Source organism: Triturus cristatus, chromosome 5_2 (assembly GCF_964204655.1).
Source record: "Triturus cristatus chromosome 5_2, aTriCri1.1, whole genome shotgun sequence".
Lineage (NCBI taxonomy): Eukaryota > Metazoa > Chordata > Amphibia > Caudata > Salamandridae > Triturus > Triturus cristatus.
Genome location: NC_140588.1, coordinates 711,468,491 through 711,493,592, shown reverse-complemented (window position 1 = coordinate 711,493,592; position 25,102 = coordinate 711,468,491). Strand labels below are relative to the sequence as shown.

Genomic DNA, 25,102 nt, shown 5'->3' with positions numbered 1-25,102 from the left:
AGCCCAGAGAAGAAACTGCCAGGAGGTGAGGTGAGCGCCAGGTGAATATCGCCGATTCTGCAGATGCCCCCGCTCCACCGAGGGAGCCTCTCGGTTTTAAGCGCCTCCGGGCGCGCTGGTGGGAGGAAGTGGGAAGTGCCTCCGAGGACTCTGGGGGCTGTAGTCCCCCCTCACAGCGGCCAGCGTGGAAATGGCGGCGGAGGAGACCACAGCGTAAGGAGCCCAGAGAAGAAACTGCCAGGAGGTGAGGTGAGCGCCAGGTGAATATCGCCGATTCTGCAGATGCCCCCGCTCCACCGAGGGAGCCTCTCGGTTTTAAGCGCCTCTGGGCGCGCTGGTGGGCGGAAGTGGGAAGTGCCTCCGAGGATTCTGGGGGCTGTAGTCCCCCCTCACAGCGGCCAGCGTGGAAATGGCGGCGGAGGAGACCACAGCGTAAGGAGCCCAGAGAAGAAACTGCCAGGAGGTGAGGTGAGCGCCAGGTGAATATCGCCGATTCTGCAGATGCCCCCGCTCCACCGAGGGAGCCTCTCGGTTTTAAGCGCCTCCGGGCGCGCTGGTGGGCAGAAGTGGGAAGTGCCTCCGAGGACTCTGGGGGCTGTAGTCCCCCCTCACAGCGGCCAGCGTGGAAATGGCGGCGGAGGAGACCACAGCGTAAGGAGCCCAGAGAAGAAACTGCCAGGAGGTGAGGTGAGCGCCAGGTGAATATCGCCGATTCTGCAGATGCCCCCGCTCCACCGAGGGAGCCTCTCGGTTTTAAGCGCCTCCGGGCGCGCTGGTGGGCGGAAGTGGGAAGTGCCTCCGAGGACTCTGGGGGCTGTAGTCCCCCCTCACAGCGGCCAGCGTGGAAATGGCGGCGGAGGAGACCACAGCGTAAGGAGCCCAGAGAAGAAACTGCCAGGAGGTGAGGTGAGCGCCAGGTGAATATCGCCGATTCTGCAGATGCCCCCGCTCCACCGAGGGAGCCTCTCGGTTTTAAGCGCCTCCGGGCGCGCTGGTGGGCGGAAGTGGGAAGTGCCTCCGAGGACTCTGGGGGCTGTAGTCCCCCCTCACAGCGGCCAGCGTGGAAATGGCGGCGGAGGAGACCACAGCGTAAGGAGCCCAGAGAAGAAACTGCCAGGAGGTGAGGTGAGCGCCAGGTGAATATCGCCGATTCTGCAGATGCCCCCGCTCCACCGAGGGAGCCTCTCGGTTTTAAGCGCCTCCGGGCGCGCTGGTGGGAGGAAGTGGGAAGTGCCTCCGAGGACTCTGGGGGCTGTAGTCCCCCCTCACAGCGGCCAGCGTGGAAATGGCGGCGGAGGAGACCACAGCGTAAGGAGCCCAGAGAAGAAACTGCCAGGAGGTGAGGTGAGCGCCAGGTGAATATCGCCGATTCTGCAGATGCCCCCGCTCCACCGAGGGAGCCTCTCGGTTTTAAGCGCCTCTGGGCGCGCTGGTGGGCGGAAGTGGGAAGTGCCTCCGAGGATTCTGGGGGCTGTAGTCCCCCCTCACAGCGGCCAGCGTGGAAATGGCGGCGGAGGAGACCACAGCGTAAGGAGCCCAGAGAAGAAACTGCCAGGAGGTGAGGTGAGCGCCAGGTGAATATCGCCGATTCTGCAGATGCCCCCGCTCCACCGAGGGAGCCTCTCGGTTTTAAGCGCCTCCGGGCGCGCTGGTGGGCAGAAGTGGGAAGTGCCTCCGAGGACTCTGGGGGCTGTAGTCCCCCCTCACAGCGGCCAGCGTGGAAATGGCGGCGGAGGAGACCACAGCGTAAGGAGCCCAGAGAAGAAACTGCCAGGAGGTGAGGTGAGCGCCAGGTGAATATCGCCGATTCTGCAGATGCCCCCGCTCCACCGAGGGAGCCTCTCGGTTTTAAGCGCCTCCGGGCGCGCTGGTGGGCGGAAGTGGGAAGTGCCTCCGAGGACTCTGGGGGCTGTAGTCCCCCCTCACAGCGGCCAGCGTGGAAATGGCGGCGGAGGAGACCACAGCGTAAGGAGCCCAGAGAAGAAACTGCCAGGAGGTGAGGTGAGCGCCAGGTGAATATCGCCGATTCTGCAGATGCCCCCGCTCCACCGAGGGAGCCTCTCGGTTTTAAGCGCCTCCGGGCGCGCTGGTGGGCGGAAGTGGGAAGTGCCTCCGAGGACTCTGGGGGCTGTAGTCCCCCCTCACAGCGGCCAGCGTGGAAATGGCGGTGGAGGAGACCACAGCGTAAGGAGCCCAGAGAAGAAACTGCCAGGAGGTGAGGTGAGCGCCAGGTGAATATCGCCGATTCTGCAGATGCCCCCGCTCCACCGAGGGAGCCTCTCGGTTTTAAGCGCCTCCGGGCGCGCTGGTGGTCGGAAGTGGGAAGTGCCTCCGAGGACTCTGGGGGCTGTAGTCCCCCCTCACAGCGGCCAGCGTGGAAATGGCGGCGGAGGAGACCACAGCGTAAGGAGCCCAGAGAAGAAACTGCCAGGAGGTGAGGTGAGCGCCAGGTGAATATCGCCGATTCTGCAGATGCACCCGCTCCACCGAGGGAGCCTCTCGGTTTTAAGCGCCTCTGGGCGCGCTGGTGGGCGGAAGTGGGAAGTGCCTCCGAGGACTCTGGGGGCTGTAGTCCCCCCTCACAGCGGCCAGCGTGGAAATGGCGGCGGAGGAGACCACAGCGTAAGGAGCCCAGAGAAGAAACTACCAGGAGGTGAGGTGAGCGCCAGGTGAATATCGCAGATTCTGCAGATGCCCCCGCTCCACCGAGGGAGCCTCTCGGTTTTAAGCGCCTCTGGGCGCGCTGGTGGGCGGAAGTGGGAAGTGCCTCCGAGGACTCTGGGGGCTGTAGTCCCCCCTCACAGCGGCCAGCGTGGAAATGGCGGCGGAGGAGACCACAGCGTAAGGAGCCCAGAGAAGAAACTGCCAGGAGGTGAGGTGAGCGCCAGGTGAATATCGCCGATTCTGCAGATGCCCCCGCTCCACCGAGGGAGCCTCTCGGTTTTAAGCGCCTCCGGGCGCGCTGGTGGGCGGAAGTGGGAAGTGCCTCCGAGGACTCTGGGGGCTGTAGTCCCCCCTCACAGCGGCCAGCGTGGAAATGGTGGCGGAGGAGACCACAGCGTAAGGAGCCCAGAGATGAAACTGCCAGGAGGTGAGGTGAGCGCCAGGTGAATATCGCTGATTCTGCAGATGCCCCCGCTCCACCGAGGGAGCCTCTCGGTTTTAAGCGCCTCTGGGCGCGCTGGTGGGCGGAAGTGGGAAGTGCCTCAGAGGACTCTGGGGGCTGTAGTCCCCCCTCACAGCGGCCAGCGTGGAAATGGCGGCAGAGGAGACCACAGCGTAAGGAGCCCAGAGAAGAAACTGCCAGGAGGTGAGGTGAGCGCCAGGTGAATATCGCCGATTCTGCAGATGCCCCCGCTCCACCGAGGGAGCCTCTCGGTTTTAAGCGCCTCCGGGCGCGCTGGTGGGCGGAAGTGGGAAGTGCCTCCGAGGACTCTGGGGGCTGTAGTCCCCCCTCACAGCAGCCAGCGTGGAAATGGCGGCGGAGGAGACCACAGCGTAAGGAGCCCAGAGAAGAAACTGCCAGGAGGTGAGGTGAGCGCCAGGTGAATATCGCCGATTCTGCAGATGCCCCCGCTCCACCGAGGGAGCCTCTCGGTTTTAAGCGCCTCCGGGCGCGCTGGTGGGCGGAAGTGGGAAGTGCCTCCGAGGACTCTGGGGGCTGTAGTCCCCCCTCACAGCGGCCAGCGTGGAAATGGCGGCGGAGGAGACCACAGCGTAAGGAGCCCAGAGAAGAAACTGCCAGGAGGTGAGGTGAGCGCCAGGTGAATATCGCCGATTCTGCAGATGCCCCTCTGAATACACTGCCGTATTTTAGTAGCCCTGAATAGTTCTGCTCAGGGTTCCATCACTATGTGCTTTCCAAGGCCATAACACTAACATCCCAAGTGTATGTTGTACATTCTGTGTATGTGGCCTACACAGCACATGCATTATAAGTATGAGTGAACCAGAGTTATGGAGACCTGTGAAATCCATTTTGTGTGCACCCTGATTTGGCCTTGTGCACAAGATGGAGGTGAGGTTGTTTCTCCAAACAGTGGAAGTGTCTTGCTGACATTGCTAATGCTGGGGTTAGGAAACTGGTAGGAAACCAAGACAATTAAGTGAGGTGAGGGAACCCTAGACACTGATGTGGGGAGAAAGGAGACAATGCTACTTTAGAAATTCAATTAGGCCTTCTGTTAAGAGGAGCTGCTGATTAGTCTTCATGTAGCACGGCCTTTTAGTACATGGTGTGGGTGATGGGTGGTACTGCACTCTCTGTTGTTCAAAGTGAAAAATGACCCCTTAGATGCAGCCAGCCTTTACCCTGAGACTCTTCAATGTGGCTGGTGATAGCCACGAGCAAAACAATCACACATCTTTGTACTTCTATTGTGGGTGCCCCAGGTGGGAGACTACCCTGCTTTGAGGAACATCACTCTACAAAAAAGGTTGCGTCTAGAGAGCAGTCTGGAAAGGACACTTGAAAGGAGAACTACCCTAAATCTGTACTGAAAGTACAGACAGTGGATCCACATCACCAGTCTGTTTTGACTGTATCAAAGTGGGTTCCACTGACCCACTTGTTGTTCCAGTTCCAAATTCTCTATGATGAAGGAAGCAAGTGCTCCACAAAGTACATAGAGGACTGCTATGCAACCAGGGCTGGTGTCTGGCTGATAGCCACTTTTCTAGAAGTGGGGCACATCCCCTGGATGCTTGCCTTGCTAGAAAAGGTACTTCATCTGACCTAAGGTACATAGAAGTCATCCTGCTTGCTGTGAGAGGAAAGGAGCCTGCCAACCCTCTCTGAGGTGTAACTGTCCAGTAAGAGGTAGAAGCAGCAAGACCCTGGTCTGGTGGGGTCTGCCAGAGGAAGAAGACAGAGAAGAGCAATCTGCCTGCCCTAGGTGTCAGTGGGCACCATACTTTCCTGGTTGCAGTTCCAGATAGGAACTATGGAATAACGGCTGCTAAGTGCCACTATGCCAAGAACTACAACCGTGGCTTCACCTGTGTCGTTGTGACCCAAAGAAATGCAACCAAAGCCCATTCCATGCTGCTGTGGCAGAAAGAAGTATCACTTCAGCTCATGAAATGCTGCTGTGACCCAAAGAAGTGTGACTGTGGCTCATTCCAGGTCAGTCTGATCTTAAGTACTGTTGCCAAGGCTCTTTCTGTGCTGCTGTTACCTAGAGACTGGTGTGAGTACCCAGCGCCACTAGACCATGACTTAGCACCCTGAAGCAGGCCCTGAGTGAATGCCTAGCACCCAGAATTGGGTAGAAGTGCAGCTGTGATGAGATCTGCCCCTGGGACTACCACAACTCCAGGTTACTTGACCCTTCGACGCAGAGGGCCCAGAGATTCAGCAGGCAGTGTCCAGCAACGATGACCAAAGTAACTACGTTGCACCTGAAGACACGGACAAGAAGAGAGCCTGAATAGACCACTCTTTAGTTGAATTTTTTCTGACCTGTACTTGCTAGAGGTGGTAACTAGAGCTGCCGTGGGGTCTTCAATTCCGTGTCGTTGAATGGCAGGAAAGTCCACATACTTCTTGATCTCAAACGAGTGCCACAACTGAGAAGGCAGAAGATGCACGCAGTCAAAAACAATGCAATTGCAGCCAGTCTTTATACTCCTTATGGTTTCTGACCAAACTCAAGATGAAGGAAAAGAGCATAGTCTTTAGTCATAAAAAGTAGTAAATCAGATCACGCAAACTGACGTTTGCATGCGGGTGCCGATTTACCAGTTTTTGGTATTCACAGGCATTCCCAGTAGTATGCCTGGAAAGCTGTGACTTTTAACACAGATCACACTCCCAATGTGCGGAGCTCCTCACAGGAGAGCACTCCGCACGAGAGGAATATGAGTTTTCTGTGCAATTCCACTTTTTTTCTCCCCCACAGGAAAAACATGTTTCTCTTTATAGAAAGTCTTTTCCTTATACCCAACACAAATGTCGGTGTGATCCTTTCCCCTTCCCAAACCCAGAGGAGATTAGTAAATCTCCAACCATGTCCAGGATGGGCACAGGTTGGAGAGTGTTATTGGAAAACCCATAAACGTACATCTTTTAGACTTTTCCAAACTTCCAAGGTGAACCATGCATTAAAGTGACACTTTCTATCATGCATTTATGGCAGGGAAATCCCAACCAGTTACACCTGCCTGTAATCACTTAGTGAATTCCTGGTAGGCATAAAAAATGGAAATTCGGTCACAAACTTATGTTTACGAACCAATGTACCTTTATGATTAGGGCTCTGTGTCTTTACACAAAAGCATACCAACAGCACCAAGGAGACGGAGCAGCCAAGATTAGACCACCTTAAGAAGTTTTATTCTGTGTGTATAATTTATTCAATTTACGGTTGGTGGGTTGGCAGCGGCGTTGCTTGATCGGTAACATGGGGGGGGGGTCTGCTTTAGATTTTCCAACAACCTGCTGGCATAGCTTTTAAAATACAACATATGAGAAGCAGGGCATGGGGGGCTTAAGGAGCTGTGGAAACGGCGAAGGTTTAATGTAAAATAACCCATTTGTAAGTCCTTCACAAAAGACACGAAAGTGTGCGTGTGTTTTGTCTGTGTGTGTGTGTAAAAATCCCATGTGAAATCCGACAAACACCTCACCTTACCCAACTTTAAGCAACTGTCCCTAACTATTTATTAAATAATGCATTTATTAATGAAGCTCCACCCTAAGGGTTGGTTCTCTGAGTTCCTTAGAAATGGCTTATGCATAATAGAGTTGTAATATTTCTGTGTGTCCTTCCTTCCCCACATATCTCAGTAGTCCTGAGATAACTTTCTGACTGATGGTTTTCCTTATTGTTCGTTATCTCCCATAGAAAGTAAACTGCATATTGTTTGTTCAATTCTTCTTTGTACATGGAACACCTGCACCTTGTGCGCACTAATCAGTGTAAAAAAAGTACTACTTTTCAGTTGTTAATTTATTGTCCAATAATTGTAATTTGTCATGATATATTGTACATTTGTTATTAAAGTGTTTCTTAGTCTCTAAACAAAGTAATTGAATTGTTTGTCCTTCAGTGTACTGTAATTCTCTGCACCTTACCTTTTCTTCCACATCATACCATCATACCTTTATAGGTGCCGGGAATGAACAATAAACTCCTTATAAAACCGCACAACAGAGAAACAACTTTATCGATAAACTGTCTCATTCGTGACAACAGTGGTTACCACGTAAAGCCGTAAACAGTCAGACATAAACGTGATATTTAAAGCTGCAAAGGGGACAAAACACTTGTGAAGTAGGGAAAAAGAGTTGGTAAACAGACAAGTTATAAGAGTCCTTGAGAACTAAAGCTGTGAAGGCGCAAACACTTGTCTTCGTAGGGATAACGCTGCATAACAATAGTAGTCTGTAAGTAGTACTGGCTACTTGTAAAGCATACACTGGTTCTGAAATATTCACTATACAGATGTTAGTATAAAAATATAACACTAATTAGCAACTTATTTAAAACTCAAAAATAGCACAGATATAAAGAAGTAAGCACTGAGGGATCAAAGGCACCCAAATAGAATGAGCAAAAGTTACAGGAGTATTCAAATAGGACAAAGGAGAAAGTATGGAGGAAAGGAGTTCACAGATATTGACGAGAAATGCAGCACCTGGAGGTCCATCCACTATAGGGATCTATCTATGTTGACTTCATGGGCAGAGGCTCAAAACCAGTACGACTGAGTTGGGTAAAAATAAACGTTTGCCATCGGAAAATAGGGCCAAGGGACTCAGGAGGGAACGTGTTCTCTACGAATATGCATGCTAAGAATTCTTACGAGACACCAAAGAATTCCAAAACAAAATGCACAACCGTCAATCGAAGGATAGAAAACAAAAAGTAACTTTACGGGACTAAGAAGATTTTCACTCGAGCAGAGAATGCACTTTGTGGCTTGTGAAACAGTTTAATCAAAAGTACACAATATATAATGACTTTATGAATAGTAACAGGCACATTGTAGACCTCTGAAAAGGAATTATTATTCTTATATGTACGAGTGTGGCCATTCTACAGGTAAAGGATGTAAATCAATCTGTGGGACATGCACCCCCGATGGAGGACTAAGGCCAGATTTATCATGATGTCACGCAGCGCCGCAAGGCAACTTGCTGTGCTACGCTGCGTTGCATGACAGCGAGACGGCAGGAATGCACTCTATTTACCAAGATATGGCGCATTCATGTCCTCTCCTTGCGCTGGTGCACTCAGTGCAGCCTAGAACCCTTGCACCAATGCGGGCCCCCTGTGCTGTGGTGCAAGGGTGCCCTTCCTGCACGAAAACAATCCTTACAGAAATGTTCCTCTTTCTATGTGTGCTGCATTCTCAGCACACTCAGAAACAGGAAACTACATGGAGAAATGAACATATTTCTTCTCGTTGTGCCTCTATGGGAATTCTGACACGTTCCCAGGTTTTCCAGTGTTAGTAAATCTGGGAATGCGTCCGAATGCATGGTTGGATGCGAGGGAAAACCCACACTCCACCCATGTAACACCATCCCGGCACAATGTAACGCAAGGCAGTGACTTGCGCTGCCTTGCGTTATACTAGATTTACTAAGCCACGTGAGGTGCCTCTGCTTAGCATGGTAAATCTCCTTCTACTTTTTGCGTCGCCTTGCGTGGCGCAAGGACAACTAAAATCTTGATATATCTGTACCAAGTCAGGGATTAAAAGACCTACAAAAAGAACCCTACCTTTGCACACTATATGCAGCTCCTCTTGCAGAATTAAAGTCTCTGGGCATATTAGCAAGGGCAGTATCGCCGCTTTAGCGGCACTTTTTGCCGCTAAAGAGGCGATATTTTTATCGCCCTATCAGCAAGCTGTCGCTAACAGCTGTTAGCGACAGCTTCATGGCGAAAGCGACCGTTTTGGATGCCGCTTTGCATGTCAGCGATATTTATTGCTAATGACATGCAAAGTAGGCGTTCCCACCCAAAAGTCTACAAAAACGGCCGCTAACAGACCTACCCCCTATCAGCAATGAGGCCCCAGACCCGGTTAGCGATGACAAAGTTGTGCTAACCGCATTTATCGCTGGAATTCTTACACCTGCTCAGAACACTTCTTACCTATCTACACAATGGGAGATGGATTGTGGGGCTGAATCCACCGGGGCATATCAGCAAGCATTCCCCTATCGCTGGACTATTTGCGCTGGATTCCATGCGATGAACGGGCATATCGCCGCTATCGATGGATTAATTATCGCATTGGAGATACGCGTTGCTAATAACGCGCTATCTCTGCGATAAAATCCAGCGATAGCTGGCGATAAAAAAATGTTTAGCGCAAAGCGTTGCTAATATGCCCCTCTGTTGTCAAGGATAACTCACATTTGCAAGGTAGAGAGAGTCTCCCCAGCACACTGTTTAATCACATATTGAACATGAGTTTCTCAGTACAAGTCTAGATGTGAGAATTAACAGGTCATCTTATCACCTCTCAAAATGGCCAAGAGAAAGGTGAGGATCTGGGCTAAGGAGATAGAAAGGACCGAGTGGGAAATAGAGAGAGAGAGAGTGGGGGAGAGATAGAGAGAGAGGGCCCGATACACAGAACTAACTTAAGACAAAATCCTAAACTTACTACCATTTTCGTATTCACAGAAGGAACTTACTCATTTTGGTATTCACAGAAGACACTTACTCACTTCGGTATTCACAGAAGTTAGGAGTCCTACCTTTAGGACTCCTAAATGCCTTCTGTGAATGCCGAAAGTCTTAAAATTAGGATTTTTCTCAGTTTAGGAGTCCTAAAGTTAGGACTCCTAACTTTACTACTACTAAACTGAGAAAAATCCTAATTTTAAGGCTTTTGGTATTCACAGAAGGCATTTAGGAGTCCTAAAGGTAGGAGTCCTAACTTTACTACTACTAAATTGAGAAAAATCCTAATTTTAAGACTTTCGGTATTTACAGAAGGCATTTAGGAGTCCTAAAGTTAGGAGTCCTAACTATACTACTACTAAACTGAGAAAAATCCTAATTTTAAGACTTTCGGTATTCACAGAGGGCATTTAAGAATCCAAAAGTTAGGACTCCTAACTTCTGTGAATACCAATATGAGTAAGTGCCTTCTGTGAATACCAAAATGAGTAAGTGCCTTCTGTGAATACCAAAATGGTAGTAAGTTCAGGATTTTGTCTTAAGTTAGTTCTGTGAATCGGGCCCATTGAGTTTATCTGGTGTTCGTTATAGACATGGGAAAAAGCACGACTATTTCATCATTTGAAATGTAACTTATGCAGTTGCACATGTTAAATTTAGCTCATAATGTTTTTTTGACATTTAATATCACTAACCTACTCAGTACTCTGTATTTTATCCACATTTGAAGACTAAAGTTTGTATTGGTTCTTTCATGAATGGAAACCTATGACAAGCAGGTCAAACTCAGATGGCCTTTTTCCTAGGATTTGAACTTATGACCTGCAGGTTACACAAATATCCCTGCAACATCCACAAGAACCAACTGAATTTAATTGTAACCTTTAATCTGCAGATTACACGCAGTGGTCCACAGAAGTTACAATAACAATGTCACCTCGGTGCTAGACTGTGTAAACAAGCTCAATGTAAAAAAATGTGTACAAATGTGTGTATACACACATACATAAATGTAAACAATGCATGTTAAAAGGGCAAGTCACTTTCCTGTGAGAATGGGTTTATACTTAAGATGGCTTTAGGATAACTTTTAAAGGCTTTTCCAATGTTCAAAGCTTTTCTCTATTAAGGGACACTATCCTTGTTTCAAACATGGGCAATTACCCTTATAGGAAGGTAATTTGACTTTAAAAGGTGTTAGGCTCCAAACCGACGACAGAAGACTTATCTCTGATACATAGTAGGCCCTTAACTCTGGCCATTCCTCGGCTCAGACAGCAGACCATCTTCAATGGGAAGCCGAAATTGGGAGACACTCACACATAAAGAATGGACAGATATATTTGCGAAAGATAAATTAAGTGCCACTAGTACATGGATGGGAGACGCTTGCAAAGATTGCACATTACTGATACACTCTGTGTGGAGTACATAGCTGGATCGTCCCCAATAAAGCGACCTCTGCTGGAGGAATTGTGGTAATGCTGGATTTTGCTTCACCTACTCTGGCATTGTCCCAAACTCCAATGATACCGGGAAGAGGTCATAAATGAGGTTGATCGACTATATGGGATACAAATGTAAGACTCTTGGCATATATCATTCTGGACGGCAATTTGACTCTAAGTAGTTGAGAGCAACCTGACGTTTTATGATGATCTACACATGTTCCTCGTTGCTAGTGGTCCCCACCGCCTTGGGATGTAGGTGGGCGTTTATGTATTAAAAATCAATAAACAAAGTTAATCCAAAAATTCACTAGCCACTAAACGTTTACATTTATTTTGTTTATTTTTTGTCGGACTATCATATCTTTACCTGCAATAAACGATATGGATTTTTTTCAAGACCTCTCTTCCTTCGACCTGGGGGAATTCGAGCGATCTGTCTACTCTGATATTTCACGGCCTCAACCAACGATTGTGAATGCATTTTGTCACATATAACAACAGGCATATTCCTCGTAAATATTCCGTTATTCAAGAATCTTTACATTTTGTGGGCTTCATTTATGAGGGTTTGGCGCAGGGTAGCGCCGCATGGAATCTTGGTGCGCTGCCCTGCATCAACAGTAAAGGGCGGTAATGTGCCGTATCTCTGAGATACAGCACATTCCTGTCCTTTTCCCCAGCGCTGGCGCACAATGGGCTGCCATGCGACGTACACAGGCACTCTCGGGCCATGGTGCAAGGGGGCCTGCGTTGTGGGGCTGATTGAGTTTGTGCAGGAAGGGCACATTTCTGCACAATTGAGGCGATTTCCTCTTTCCATGTGTGCTGCAAAATGCAGCACACATGGAAAGAGGAAAAAACGAGGAGGAATGAAAAAAATTCTCCTCGTTGCGCCTCCCTAACCCCTGGGGTGGCGTTAGAATCTGCCGCATTCCCACATTTATGATTTCTTGAAAATCTGGGAATGCTTCAGATTCAAAGGGTGCTGCGTGGGACCACCCACCACCACACCCATGGAATGCCCCTTTCATGCAGCGTTCTGCGTGAAAGGGGCACATATTTACAAGGCCATGTAAATTGGCTTTGCGTGACCTTGTACATATGCTGCGGCACATTGCACCACCGGAGCCTCGAAAAAGTGCTGCTCCGCCCAGGGCAAAAGTACCGTAAGGGGCCTTATAAAGGAGGCCCTAAATGAGCATCAAGTCACAGAATGAAACCAGTGGGCCAGTCTCATCTCGGAAACAATCCTCTAGCTTATTAACAAATTAAAATAATGCCTTTAATTTTGCACGTATTGCTCTAAGACAAAAAAAACTTTGAAGCTACAATAGCAGAAAGAAAAACTCTGCAGTGGCACCCTTTCCAGTCACAGGGAGCCTCAATTGAACATTTTCCTCTATGATGCGTTTGTTTTTATATGCATCAAAACGTTGATGTCTGAAGCCATGCAATGTATACTCAGTAACAAAAATCTTGCAAACTAACTAACCCCTGTTGTTTCTGAAATGTGCTTTCAGTTCACATAAGTAGACACATTTGGACGAATGAGTTCAAAAGAAAATTGCACTCATTATTTTTCAAACCTCTGGAAATGATGCGCTCCACTGGCGTGACTGTGCGCTTCAAGTGTGCTCCACCTTTAAAACAAGGCCAAGTTAAACAACATTTCACAAAAAACGTTCTTGAACCTTTGCATCTCTTGAAACATAAACCACATTGTACTTCGGTTACATTAAAAGATCATCTCAGATACAATTATCTAAGTTTTAGCTTAAGGTTAAGCTACAGGTCTGTTGAGACACACACGTGGGTAAAAGAAGAGTCAGTTACATAAATGACAACAATGGGTTAGCTTGAAATTTGTTTCACAACTTAACTCCATGGGGGATATGTACAATAGAAGCAGCGGAGCGTGTCGCTAGCCTGCTTGGCTTAACAACATGCTCCGCTACTTCTGAAACGCAAGGCTGCACCATATTTACAAGAATGTACAAGAACCAGGGTTTTCCTGGTCTTAATTTTGGAGCTACCTCCAATGTACACCATCCTTGTACATAGGGGGCAACATCAAATACAATTGGTGTTGCGGTAGAACGCCCACCACAACACCCACTGCATGCTGCTTACACGCTAACCATAGCGTGAAAGGGGGACTCATGGCTTAACGCTTAACGCAGACTTTATGAATAGTAACAGGCACATTGTAGACCTCTGAAAAGGAATTATTATTCTTATATGTACGAGTGTGGCCATTCTACAGGTAAAGGATGTAAATCAATCTGTGGGACATGCACCCCCGATGGAGGACCAAGGCCAGATTTATCATGATGTCACGCAGCGCCGCAAGGCAACTTGCTGTGCTACGCTGCGTTGCATGACAGCGAGACGGCAGGAATGCACTCTATTTACGCATATATGGCGCATTCATGTCCTCTCCTTGCGCTGGTGCACTCAGTGCAGCCTAGAACCCTAGCACCAATGCGGGCCCCCTGTGCTGTGGTGCAAGGGTGCCCTTCCTGCACGAAAACAATCCTTACAGAAATGTTCCTCTTTCCATGTGTGCTGCATTCTCAGCACACTCAGAAACAGGAAACTACATGGAGAAATGAACATATTTCTTCTCGTTGTGCCTCTATGGGAATTCTGACACGTTCCCAGGTTTTCCAGTGTTAGTAAATCTGGGAATGCGTCCGAATGCATGGTTGGATGCGAGGGAAAACCCACACTCCACCCATGTAACACCATCCCGGCACAATGTAACGCAAGGCAGTGACTTGCGCTGCCTTGCGTTATACTAGATTTACTAAGCCACGTGAGGTGCCTCTGCTTAGCATGGTAAATCTCCTTCTACTTTTTGCGTCGCCTTGCGTGGCGCAAGGACAACTAAAATCTTGATATATCTGTACCAAGTCAGGGATTAAAAGACCTACAAAAAGAACCCTACCTTTGCACACTATATGCAGCTCCTCTTGCAGAATTAAAGTCTCTGGGCATATTAGCAAGGGCAGTATCGCCGCTTTAGCGGCACTTTTTGCCGCTGAAGAGGCGATATTTTTATCGCCCTATCAGCAAGCTGTCGCTAACAGCTGTTAGCGACAGCTTCATGGCGAAAGCGACCGTTTTGGATGCCGCTTTGCATGTCAGCGATATTTATTGCTAATGACATGCAAAGTAGGCGTTCCCACCCAAAAGTCTACAAAAACGGCCGCTAACAGACCTACCCCCTATCAGCAATGAGGCCCCAGACCCGGTTAGCGATGACAAAGTTGTGCTAACCGCATTTATCGCTGGAATTCTTACACCTGCTCAGAACACTTCTTACCTATCTACACAATGGGAGATGGATTGTGGGGCTGAATCCACCGGGGCATATCAGCAAGCATTCCCCTATCGCTGGACTATTTGCGCTGGATTCCATGCGATGAACGGGCATATCGCCGCTATCGCTGGATTAATTATCGCATTGGAGATACGCGTTGCTAATAACGCGCTATCTCGGCGATAAAATCCAGCTATAGCTGGCGATAAAAAAATGTTTAGCGCAAAGCGTTGCTAATATGCCCCTCTGTTGTCAAGGATAACTCACATTTGTAAGGTAGAGAGAGTCTCCCCAGCACACTGTTTAATCACATATTGAACATGAGTTTCTCAGTACAAGTCTAGATGTGAGAATTAACAGGTCATCTTATCACCTCTCAAAATGGCCAAGAGAAAGGTGAGGATCTGGGCTAAGGAGATAGAAAGGACCGAGTGGGAAATAGAGAGAGAGAGAGTGGGGGAGAGAGAGAGAGAGAGGGCCCGATACACAGAACTAACTTAAGACAAAATCCTAAACTTACTACCATTTTCGTATTCACAGAAGGAACTTACTCATTTTGATATTCACAGAAGACACTTACTCACTTCGGTATTCACAGAAGTTAGGAGTCCTACCTTTAGGACTCCTAAATGCCTTCTGTGAATGCCGAAAGTCTTAAAATTAGGATTTTTCTCAGTTTAGGAGTCCTAAAGTTAGGACTCCTAACTTTACTACTACTAAACTGAGAAAAATCCTAATTTTAAGGCTTTTGGTATTCACAGAAGGCATTTAGGAGTCCTAAAGGTAGGAGTCCTAACTTTACTACTACTAAATTGAGAAAAATCCTAATTTTAAGACTTTCGGTATTTACAGAAGGCATTTAGGAGTCCTAAAGTTAGGAGTCCTAACTATACTACTACTAAACTGAGAAAAATCCTAATTTTAAGACTTTCGGTATTCACAGAGGGCATTTAAGAATCCAAAAGTTAGGACTCCTAACTTCTGTGAATACCAATATGAGTAAGTGCCTTCTGTGAATACCAAAATGAGTAAGTGCCTTCTGTGAATACCAAAATGGTAGTAAGTTTAGGATTTTGTCTTAAGTTAGTTCTGTGAATCGGGCCCATTGAGTTTATCTGGTGTTCGTTATAGACATGGGAAAAAGCACGACTATTTCATCATTTGAAATGTAACTTATGCAGTTGCACATGTTAAATTTAGCTCATAATGTTTTTTTGACATTTAATATCACTAACCTACTCAGTACTCTGTATTTTATCCACATTTGAAGACTAAAGTTTGTATTGGTTCTTTCATGAATGGAAACCTATGACAAGCAGGTCAAACTCAGATGGCCTTTTTCCTAGGATTTGAACTTATGACCTGCAGGTTACACAAATATCCCTGCAACATCCACAAGAACCAACTGAATTTAATTGTAACCTTTAATCTGCAGATTACACGCAGTGGTCCACAGAAGTTACAATAACAATGTCACCTCGGTGCTAGACTGTGTAAACAAGCTCAATGTAAAAAAATGTGTACAAATGTGTGTATACACACATACATAAATGTAAACAATGCATGTTAAAAGGGCAAGTCACTTTCCTGTGAGAATGGGTTTATACTTAAGATGGCTTTAGGGTAACTTTTAAAGGCTTTTCCAATGTTCAAAGCTTTTCTCTATTAAGGGACACTATTCTTGTTTCAAACATGGGCAATTACCCTTATAGGAAGGTAATTTGACTTTAAAAGGTGTTAGGCTCCAAACCGACGACAGAAGACTTATCTCTGATACATAGTAGGCCCTTAACTCTGGCCATTCCTCGGCTCGGACAGCAGACCATCTTCAATGGGAAGCCGAAATTGGGAGACACTCACACATAAAGAATGGACAGATATATTTGCGAAAGATAAATTAAGTGCCACTAGTACATGGATGGGAGACGCTTGCAAAGATTGCACATTACTGATACACTCTGTGTGGAGTACATAGCTGGATCGTCCCCAATAATGCGACCTCTGCTGGAGGAAGTGTGGTAATGCTGGATTTTGCTTCACCTACTCTGGCATTGTCCCAAACTCCAATGATACCGGGAAGAGGTCATAAATGAGGTTGATCGACTATATGGGATACAAATGTAAGACTCTTGGCATATATCATTCTGGACGGCAATTTGACTCTAAGTAGTTGAGAGCAACCTGACGTTTTATGATGATCTACACATGTTCCTCGTTGCTAGTGGTCCCCACCGCCTTGGGATGTAGGTGGGCGTTTATGTATTAAAAATCAATAAACAAAGTTAATCCAAAAATTCACTAGCCACTAAACGTATACATTTATTTTGTTTATTTTTTGTCGGACTATCATATCTTTACCTGCAATAAACGATATGGATTTTTTTCAAGACCTCTCTTCCTTCGACCTGGGGGAATTCGAGCGATCTGTCTACTCTGATATTTCACGGCCTCAACCAACGATTGTGAATGCATTTTGTCACATATAACAACAGGCATATTCCTCGTAAATATTCCGTTATTCAAGAATCTTTACATTTTGTGGGCTTCATTTATGAGGGTTTGGCGCAAGGCAGCGCCGCATGGAATCTTGGTGCGCTGCCCTGCATCAACAGTAAAGGGCGGTAATGTGCCGTATCTCTGAGAAACAGCACATTCCTGTCCTTTTCCCCAGCGCTGGCGCACAATGGGCTGCCATGCGACGTACACAGGCACTCTCGGGCCATGGTGCAAGGGTGCCTGCGTTGTGGGGCTGATTGAGTTTGTGCAGGAAGGGCACATTTCTGCACAATTGAGGCGATTTCCTCTTTCCATGTGTGCTGCAAAATGCAGCACACATGGAAAGAGGAAAAAACGAGGAGGAATGAAAAAAATTCTCCTCGTTGCGCCTCCCTAACCCCTGGGGTGGCGTTAGAATCTGCCGCATTCCCACATTTATGATTTCTTGAAAATCTGGGAATGCTTCAGATTCAAAGGGTGCTGCGTGGGACCACCCACCACCACACCCATGGAATGCCCCTTTCATGCAGCGTTCTGCGTGAAAGGGGCACATATTTACAAGGCCATGTAAATTGGCTTTGCGTGACCTTGTACATATGCTGCGGCACATTGCACCACCGGAGCCTCGAAAAAGTGCTGCTCCGCCCGGGGCAAAAGTACCGTAAGGGGCCTTATAAAGGAGGCCCTAAATGAGCATCAAGTCACAGAATGAAACCAGTGGGCCAGTCTCATCTCGGAAACAATCCTCTAGTTTATTAACAAATTAAAATAATGCCTTTAATTTTGCACGTATTGCTCTAAGACAAAAAAAACTTTGAAGCTACAATAGCAGAAAGAAAAACTCTGCAGTGGCACCCTTTCCAGTCACAGGGAGCCTCAATTGAACATTTTCCTCTATGATGCGTTTGTTTTTATATGCATCAAAACGTTGATGTCTGAAGCCATGCAATGTATACTCAGTAACAAAAATCTTGCAAACTAACTAACCCCTGTTGTTTTTGAAATGTGCTTTCAGTTCACATAAGTAGACACATTTGGACGAATGAGTTCAAAAGAAAATTGCACTCATTATTTTTCAAACCTCTGGAAATGATGCGCTCCACTGGCGTGACTGTGCGCTTCAAGTGTGCTCCACCTTTAAAACAAGGCCAAGTTAAACAACATTTCACAAAAAACGTTCTTGAACCTTTGCATCTCTTGAAACATAAACCACATTGTACTTCGGTTACATTAAAAGATCATCTCAGATACAATTATCTAAGTTTTAGCTTAAGGTTAAGCTACAGGTCTGTTGAGACACACACGTGGGTAAAAGAAGAGTCAGTTACATAACTGACAACAATGGGTTAGCTTGAAATTTGTTTCACAACTTAACTCCATGGGGGATATGTACAATAGAAGCAGCGGAGCGTGTCGCTAGCCTGCTTGGCTTAACAACATGCTCCGCTACTTCTGAAACGCAAGGCTGCACCATATTTACAAGAATGTACAAGAACCAGGGTTTTCCTGGTCTTAATTTTGGAGCTACCTCCAATGTACGCCATCCTTGTACATAGGGGGCAACATCAAATACAATTGGTGTTGCGGTAGAACGCCCACCACAACACCCACTGCATGCTGCTTACACGCTAACCATAGCGTGAAAGGGGGACTCATGGCTTAACGCTTAACGCAGACTTTATGAATAGTAACAGGCACATTGTAGACCTCTGAAAAGGAATTATTATTCTTATATGTACGAGTGTGGCCATTCTACAGGTAAAGGATGTAAATCAATCTGTGGGACATGCACCCCCGATGGAGGACTAAGGCCAGATTTATCATGATGTCACGCAGCGCCGCAAGGCAACTTGCTGTGCTACGCTGCGTTGCATGACAGCGAGACGGCAGGAATGCACTCTATTTACCAAGATATGGCGCATTCATGTCCTCTCCTTGCGCTGGTGCACTCAGTGCAGCCTAGAACCCTAGCACCAATGCGGGCCCCCTGTGCTGTGGTGCAAGGGTGCCCTTCCTGCACGAAAACAATCCTTACAGAAATGTTCCTCTTTCCATGTGTGCTGCATTCTCAGCACACTCAGAAACAGGAAACTACATGGAGAAATGAACATATTTCTTCTCGTTGTGCCTCTATGGGAATTCTGACACGTTCCCAGGTTTTCCAGTGTTAGTAAATCTGGGAATGCGGCCGAATGCATGGTTGGATGCGAGGGAAAACACACACTCCACCCATGTAACACCATCCCGGCACAATGTAACGCAAGGCAGTGACTTGCGCTGCCTTGCGTTATACTAGATTTACTAAGCCACGTGAGGTGCCTCTGCTTAGCATGGTAAATCTCCTTCTACTTTTTGCGTCGCCTTGCGTGGCGCAAGGACAACTAAAATCTTGATATATCTGTACCAAGTCAGGGATTAAAAGACCTACAAAAAGAACCCTACCTTTGCACACTATATGCAGCTCCTCTTGCAGAATTAAAGTCTCTGGGCATATTAGCAAGGGCAGTATCGCCGCTTTAGCGGCACTTTTTGCCGCTAAAGAGGCAATATTTTTATCGCCCTATCAGCAAGCTGTCGCTAACAGCTGTTAGCGACAGCTTCATGGCGAAAGCGACCGTTTTGGATGCCGCTTTGCATGTCATTAGCAATAAATATCGCTGACATGCAAAGTAGGCGTTCCCACCCAAAAGTCTACAAAAACGGCCGCTAACAGACCTACCCCCTATCAGCAATGAGGCCCCAGACCCGGTTAGCGATGACAAAGTTGTGCTAACCGCATTTATCGCTGGAATTCTTACACCTGCTCAGAACACTTCTTACCTATCTACACAATGGGAGATGGATTGTGGGGCTGAATCCACCGGGGCATATCAGCAAGCATTCCCCTATCGCTGGACTATTTGCGCTGGATTCCATGCGATGAACGGGCATATCGCCGCTATCGCTGGATTAATTATCGCATTGGAGATACGCGTTGCTAATAACGCGCTATCTCGGCGATTAAATCCAGCTATAGCTGGCGATAAAAAAATGTTTAGCGCAAAGCGTTGCTAATATGCCCCTCTGTTGTCAAGGATAACTCACATTTGTAAGGTAGAGAGAGTCTCCCCAGCACACTGTTTAATCACATATTGAACATGAGTTTCTCAGTACAAGTCTAGATGTGAGAATTAACAGGTCATCTTATCACCTCTCAAAATGGCCAAGAGAAAGGTGAGGATCTGGGCTAAGGAGATAGAAAGGACCGAGTGGGAAATAGAGAGAGAGAGAGTGGGGGAGAGAGAGAGAGAGAGGGCCCGATACACAGAACTAACTTAAGACAAAATCCTAAACTTACTACCATTTTCGTATTCACAGAAGGAACTTACTCATTTTGGTATTCACAGAAGACACTTACTCACTTCGGTATTCACAGAAGTTAGGAGTCCTACCTTTAGGACTCCTAAATGCCTTCTGTGAATGCCGAAAGTCTTAAAATTAGGATTTTTCTCAGTTTAGGAGTCCTAAAGTTAGGACTCCTAACTTTACTACTACTAAACTGAGAAAAATCCTAATTTTAAGGCTTTTGGTATTCACAGAAGGCATTTAGGAGTCCTAAAGGTAGGAGTCCTAACTTTACTACTACTAAATTGAGAAAAATCCTAATTTTAAGACTTTCGGTATTTACAGAAGGCATTTAGGAGTCCTAAAGTTAGGAGTCCTAACTATACTACTACTAAACTGAGAAAAATCCTAATTTTAAGACTTTCGGTATTCACAGAGGGCATTTAAGAATCCAAAAGTTAGGACTCCTAACTTCTGTGAATACCAATATGAGTAAGTGCCTTCTGTGAATACCAAAATGAGTAAGTGCCTTCTGTGAATACCAAAATGGTAGTAAGTTTAGGATTTTGTCTTAAGTTAGTTCTGTGAATCGGGCCCATTGAGTTTATCTGGTGTTCGTTATAGACATGGGAAAAAGCATGACTATTTCATCATTTGAAATGTAACTTATGCAGTTGCACATGTTAAATTTAGCTCATAATGTTTTTTTGACATTTAATATCACTAACCTACTCAGTACTCTGTATTTTATCCACATTTGAAGACTAAAGTTTGTATTGGTTCTTTCATGAATGGAAACCTATGACAAGCAGGTCAAACTCAGATGGCCTTTTTCCTAGGATTTGAACTTATGACCTGCAGGTTACACAAATATCCCTGCAACATCCACAAGAACCAACTGAATTTAATTGTAACCTTTAATCTGCAGATTACACGCAGTGGTCCACAGAAGTTACAATAACAATGTCACCTCGGTGCTAGACTGTGTAAACAAGCTCAATGTAAAAAAATGTGTACAAATGTGTGTATACACACATACATAAATGTAAACAATGCATGTTAAAAGGGCAAGTCACTTTCCTGTGAGAATGGGTTTATACTTAAGATGGCTTTAGGGTAACTTTTAAAGGCTTTTCCAATGTTCAAAGCTTTTCTCTATTAAGGGACACTATTCTTGTTTCAAACATGGGCAATTACCCTTATAGGAAGGTAATTTGACTTTAAAAGGTGTTAGGCTCCAAACCGACGACAGAAGACTTATCTCTGATACATAGTAGGCCCTTAACTCTGGCCATTCCTCGGCTCGGACAGCAGACCATCTTCAATGGGAAGCCAAAATTGGGAGACACTCACACATAAAGAATGGACAGATATATTTGCGAAAGATAAATTAAGTGCCACTAGTACATGGATGGGAGACGCTTGCAAAGATTGCACATTACTGATACACTCTGTGTGGAGTACATAGCTGGATCGTCCCCAATAATGCGACCTCTGCTGGAGGAAGTGTGGTAATGCTGGATTTTGCTTCACCTACTCTGGCATTGTCCCAAACTCCAATGATACCGGGAAGAGGTCATAAATGAGGTTGATCGACTATATGGGATACAAATGTAAGACTCTTGGCATATATCATTCTGGACGGCAATTTGACTCTAAGTAGTTGAGAGCAACCTGACGTTTTATGATGATCTACACATGTTCCTCGTTGCTAGTGGTCCCCACCGCCTTGGGATGTAGGTGGCGTTTATGTATTAAAAATCAATAAACAAAGTTAATCCAAAAATTCACTAGCCACTAAACGTATACATTTATTTTGTTTATTTTTTGTCGGACTATCATATCTTTACCTGCAATAAACGATATGGATTTTTTTCAAGACCTCTCTTCCTTCGACCTGGGGGAATTCGAGCGATCTGTCTACTCTGATATTTCACGGCCTCAACCAACGATTGTGAATGCATTTTGTCACATATAACAACAGGCATATTCCTCGTAAATATTCCGTTATTCAAGAATCTTTACATTTTGTGGGCTTCATTTATGAGGGTTTGGCGCAAGGCAGCGCCGCATGGAATCTTGGTGCGCTGCCCTGCATCAACAGTAAAGGGCGGTAATGTGCCGTATCTCTGAGAAACAGCACATTCCTGTCCTTTTCCCCAGCGCTGGCGCACAATGGGCTGCCATGCGACGTACACAGGCACTCTCGGGCCATGGTGCAAGGGTGCCTGCGTTGTGGGGCTGATTGAGTTTGTGCAGGAAGGGCACATTTCTGCACAATTGAGGCGATTTCCTCTTTCCATGTGTGCTGCAAAATGCAGCACACATGGAAAGAGGAAAAAACGAGGAGGAATGAAAAAAATTCTCCTCGTTGCGCCTCCCTAACCCCTGGGGTGGCGTTAGAATCTGCCGCATTCCCACATTTATGATTTCTTGAAAATCTGGGAATGCTTCAGATTCAAAGGGTGCTGCGTGGGACCACCCACCACCACACCCATGGAATGCCCCTTTCATGCAGCGTTCTGCGTGAAAGGGGCACATATTTACAAGGCCATGTAAATTGGCTTTGCGTGACCTTGTACATATGCTGCGGCACATTGCACCACCGGAGCCTCGAAAAAGTGCTGCTCCGCCCGGGGCAAAAGTACCGTAAGGGGCCTTATAAAGGAGGCCCTAAATGAGCATCAAGTCACAGAATGAAACCAGTGGGCCAGTCTCATCTCGGAAACAATCCTCTAGTTTATTAACAAATTAAAATAATGCCTTTAATTTTGCACGTATTGCTCTAAGACAAAAAAAACTTTGAAGCTACAATAGCAGAAAGAAAAACTCTGCAGTGGCACCCTTTCCAGTCACAGGGAGCCTCAATTGAACATTTTCCTCTATGATGCGTTTGTTTTTATATGCATCAAAACGTTGATGTCTGAAGCCATGCAATGTATACTCAGTAACAAAAATCTTGCAAACTAACTAACCCCTGTTGTTTTTGAAATGTGCTTTCAGTTCACATAAGTAGACACATTTGGACGAATGAGTTCAAAAGAAAATTGCACTCATTATTTTTCAAACCTCTGGAAATGATGCGCTCCACTGGCGTGACTGTGCGCTTCAAGTGTGCTCCACCTTTAAAACAAGGCCAAGTTAAACAACATTTCACAAAAAACGTTCTTGAACCTTTGCATCTCTTGAAACATAAACCACATTGTACTTCGGTTACATTAAAAGATCATCTCAGATACAATTATCTAAGTTTTAGCTTAAGGTTAAGCTACAGGTCTGTTGAGACACACACGTGGGTAAAAGAAGAGTCAGTTACATAACTGACAACAATGGGTTAGCTTGAAATTTGTTTCACAACTTAACTCCATGGGGGATATGTACAATAGAAGCAGCGGAGCGTGTCGCTAGCCTGCTTGGCTTAACAACATGCTCCGCTACTTCTGAAACGCAAGGCTGCACCATATTTACAAGAATGTACAAGAACCAGGGTTTTCCTGGTCTTAATTTTGGAGCTACCTCCAATGTACGCCATCCTTGTACATAGGGGGCAACATCAAATACAATTGGTGTTGCGGTAGAACGCCCACCACAACACCCACTGCATGCTGCTTACACGCTAACCATAGCGTGAAAGGGGGACTCATGGCTTAACGCTTAACGCAGACTTTATGAATAGTAACAGGCACATTGTAGACCTCTGAAAAGGAATTATTATTCTTATATGTACGAGTGTGGCCATTCTACAGGTAAAGGATGTAAATCAATCTGTGGGACATGCACCCCCGATGGAGGACTAAGGCCAGATTTATCATGATGTCACGCAGCGCCGCAAGGCAACTTGCTGTGCTACGCTGCGTTGCATGACAGCGAGACGGCAGGAATGCACTCTATTTACCAAGATATGGCGCATTCATGTCCTCTCCTTGCGCTGGTGCACTCAGTGCAGCCTAGAACCCTAGCACCAATGCGGGCCCCCTGTGCTGTGGTGCAAGGGTGCCCTTCCTGCACGAAAACAATCCTTACAGAAATGTTCCTCTTTCCATGTGTGCTGCATTCTCAGCACACTCAGAAACAGGAAACTACATGGAGAAATGAACATATTTCTTCTCGTTGTGCCTCTATGGGAATTCTGACACGTTCCCAGGTTTTCCAGTGTTAGTAAATCTGGGAATGCGTCCGAATGCATGGTTGGATGCGAGGGAAAACCCACACTCCACCCATGTAACACCATCCCGGCACAATGTAACGCAAGGCAGTGACTTGCGCTGCCTTGCGTTATACTAGATTTACTAAGCCACGTGAGGTGCCTCTGCTTAGCATGGTAAATCTCCTTCTACTTTTTGCGTCGCCTTGCGTGGCGCAAGGACAACTAAAATCTTGATATATCTGTACCAAGTCAGGGATTAAAAGACCTACAAAAAGAACCCTACCTTTGCACACTATATGCAGCTCCTCTTGCAGAATTAAAGTCTCTGGGCATATTAGCAAGGGCAGTATCGCCGCTTTAGCGGCACTTTTTGCCGCTAAAGAGGCGATATTTTTATCGCCCTATCAGCAAGCTGTCGCTAACAGCTGTTAGCGACAGCTTCATGGCGAAAGCGACCGTTTTGGATGCCGCTTTGCATGTCATTAGCAATAAATATCGCTGACATGCAAAGTAGGCGTTCCCACCCAAAAGTCTACAAAAACGGCCGCTAACAGACCTACCCCCTATCAGCAATGAGGCCCCAGACCCGGTTAGCGATGACAAAGTTGTGCTAACCGCATTTATCGCTGGAATTCTTACACCTGCTCAGAACACTTCTTACCTATCTACACAATGGGAGATGGATTGTGGGGCTGAATCCACCGGGGCATATCAGCAA

The 25,102-nt window shown here is 46.5% G+C and overlaps 1 protein-coding gene across 2 annotated transcripts in view; it reads left to right on the top strand.

Annotated features, from left to right (window-relative positions):
- Positions 1–25,102, top strand: part of LOC146829162 (uncharacterized) — a 220,918-nt gene that overhangs the window by 90,237 nt on the left and 105,579 nt on the right. The window lies entirely within an intron of this gene.